Here is a 3,824-nt window from a genome sequence, read left to right on the forward strand (position 1 = left end):
CTTAAGACTTTTCACTCAATGTCACAATCTTGACTTTAAGACTTGATATTGGAACGAAGTATGATTGACTTATTGATTTAACCATTTCTACAATTCTTGATTCCTCTTCTTAGACATGCAATTGCACTAAGACTCACTTAGAGGATCAATTGAGACATGGTTCTTAATCATTAAGACTTATCATAAAACACAATAAAAGGTACTCTCCCTTCTTCTTAGAATGGAGAAACTTTTATCTTTCTGTCTTCTTGATTCTTCTTATTCATTCTGCTATTGATTGAAACTATTTCAGTTAACTCAGAATTATACTCAATCTTATAAGTATAACCATATTTACTAAACTTTAGTAAATCATGATGAATATCTTTGTCACTCTTGTGGTAGACTTGATCAACGTATGACCTAGTGTACTCGATCTCCTAGTCCTTCAATTGACACTTTGCCAAAGAATTAGTCTAAGTTTCCCAAATGTGAAAGTTTTTCATTCATCATGCAATACACATTGCATGATTCCAAGTTTCTGTCCAATTGAAACTTGGGCGATGAGAAACTCTCCCTATTTGTTAAACTTTTGACATTTCCACAAATAACACAATTAAGAATCAAATCCATTATTGCTAATAATAGAAACATTCAAACATCAATTTTTCATACATGCCATCACAAGGATAAATAAATAAGATAAAATCAAAATTCATTTTATTGCGGAAAAAATTTGTCCTTACAATGCAATTCAATTGAAAAACAATGTTATTACATATTTCTTAACAATCTATTCTAACTCCAAGTAGTAGCTCAAGAATCCATTCTTCAAGTAATGCGATCGAAATCCATTTCTTCATGATTAGATTCAGCTCACTTCTTCCCTCAAGCTTCCTCTCTTTTCTTCGATCCTATAAAACATCAAAATGTAATCTTATCACATCATGTATTAAGAATCTAGAATAGGAACTCAAAAGAGTTAGATAATGGATTTTACCTGAAGCAGAGCCATACGTCTTGACTCTCCCATCTCTTAGATCTCTCAGGTAGTTAGGGCAACTTCGTCTCCAATGCCCTTTCTTTTGGCAATAAAAGCAAATGGACTCCTTTGGCACAGCACATCGGACAATCACAGACTTAGTTCTTTCTGGACTTCCAATGTTGCCAGTGTCCATTGAAGTTTGGGAGTTTGATTCACTAGACAAATTTGCTTGACCAGCCCGCCAAATCATTGCTGATTCAGCAGCTATAAGCAAATAGGTGAGATCAATTAGGGTCACGTCGTGGTCCATCATATAGTACTCTCTAACAAACTCACTATATGATTCAGAAAGTGACTGAAGAACCCAGTCAACAGCCAACTCACTTGAAATCTCGACACCCAACATGCTTAACCTATCAATGTGTGACTTCATCTCTAAGACGTGTGCACACACAGGTTTCCCATCTTCGTGTTTACTCGCCAAAAGGGCTTGAGTGAGCTTGAACTTTTCAAGCCTTTGAACTTGTGGGTCAGGGAGAACAATTGGAGGAGGTGGAGGAAGTGAAGCATGACTCTCATTTCCTTGATCATATCTCGGAACGTCATCTTCATTTGGAAAGCTTGTTCCAAAGGATTTGGGAAGACCATTGTAAGATTCAGACATCTACAGAACGGGAGAAAATTCAAGTTAAGTTGATTAGAATTCTTGATGTAACACCCAAATGAAACATCAAGCTAGGATCCAACACAATATTCTACAACCTAGAAAAGGGATGTCGTAATCTAGTTGTAAAATATTTGAAGGTAGGTAAATGACGATTTACCAATTTCCACCATGAAAAACGAAAAGGAAGATTAAGTTTTAAATGAATTGAAACTCCTAGATCTTTTGAGATTCATTGAACTTTTCAATGGCATGTTTAATCTCGATTATGCCCTACTATTTGTGACTGGGATGCCGAGGATCACAAATAAGGTGTGAATAACCATATGAATCACATGGTGCACCCAATGCTACAATCACCTAATCAATGTGCCGGTTAGCCACACACGCTCCATTGATCTATGATAAGCATCGAGCCACCCTCCGCCACCAATGTCATCCCCAAATTAGTGTGCCGGTTAACCACACACACTCCACTAACGTTTGACAAGGGTACGAAGTGTAATTCCATGGGTTAGCATGCAATTTCACATTTTGCCTAAAGTAACTATGATTTGGGAATTTGAAAAAGCATTTAGTTACTTTGTACTTCATTATACTTATAATGGAAGGTTTCTGTCCTATCTTACCCGTTCGGCTAACGACCCTCCACTAGTCAAGAGTGCGGTGGGTAAGAGTGGATACCCATTCAATCGCCATTTTATAGGCAATTTCCTTAAACACCCCTTATAGACCAGCTTCGTGAATGAGGCCTACTAACGGTAAGACTGACTGTTTACTCATACATATATATAATATTAGACTTTTAATGTTATATATAGTATAGGGTGTATTTTACACTTTTAAAATACTAGGTGGTTTAATTTAGTAAATTATACTTTTAATTTAATTAAATGTAAACCAAAAACTTTATGGGTTTATTAAATCACTTTTAACTATACACTTTAGTTAATTAATAAAAACCATAAGGGAGTGATTTGAACTTTTCAAATTACTAGGGTTTTAGAATTTAGCATTTCAAAATTAAACTTATAATCAAATTTAAAATTACAAAACTTGAGGGCAAGTTTTGAAACATTTCAAAACATTAGGGTTTAACTTATTTAAATTTCATAAACGAAACTTTTAAGTTCAAATTTAAACTATAAAACCTAAAGGGTGCAATTGAAACTTTTTCACATCGCAAGGATCAAATAAAAAATAATATAAGTTAAACAATTAATTTATTCATTATCTATATTTGACCTAATCTTATTTTAGTCATTAGATAATTACCAAATAATTTGAAATAATCCATATTTATCATATAAACAACCAATATTTAAAAGATTTGAAATTATCTATTGTTTTGGCAAGGATAAACATATAATTAAGATAAAATTCGGATTTTAACTTCATAAAACAATTTAAGCATCAAATCCAAGTCAAAACAGCAGCTAAATCCCGAAATACCCTCTACCTGACGCATTGACTCGCCGAGTCAGACCTGGACTCGCCGAGTAGGGCCAACTCGCCGAGTCCAGATACTGACTCGCCGAGTTGAGTCGGGCAGAGGCAAAAAACTCGTTTTTCAGTAAATAATTCAACATAGCATCACATAAAACAGAAACCAATCAAGGCTCTGATACCACTGATGGGTTTTATGCATAAGAACAATCCTATGTGCTCATACAAACCCTAATGCTTGGATCTAGGTTTCTCTATTGTACATGCTTTGGATCCAAGACTAACAAACTTAGATCTAACATATTATAAACTGAATTAGGGTTTAGAGAATTACCTTTGATTGTTATATAGCAATAACAATCAATTCCTTGCTTGAATTGGCCTTAGAAAGCTTAGTGCCTCAAGTGCTGCACCTCTAATGGAGTCACAAACACCATATACAACTTGGATGAAGAGGAGAAGAAGAGAGGCTGCCCAAAAACGGCTGGAAACCCTAATGGAAGACTTGTCCACGTTTTTGGGGCATAGGGGCCCTTTATATACATGTAGGCTATTATGGGGTTTCCAACTAGGAAACCCTAATTTGACTACTTAGGCCCTAAGCAGCCCATGGACTCCTTAATCATATCCCTTGGACGATTTCTAATGGGCTTCCCATAGAATTCGTCCAACCTATATATTATTAGGTGATCCATAGCCCAATTATAATTATCTTATAATTACAACTTCAGTCCCCTAAGTTTAATTAAT

This window comes from Lactuca serriola, chromosome 8 (genome assembly GCF_051521515.1).
Source record: "Lactuca serriola cultivar US96UC23 chromosome 8, Lser_US96UC23_V15, whole genome shotgun sequence".
In the NCBI taxonomy this organism is placed as follows: domain Eukaryota; kingdom Viridiplantae; phylum Streptophyta; class Magnoliopsida; order Asterales; family Asteraceae; genus Lactuca; species Lactuca serriola.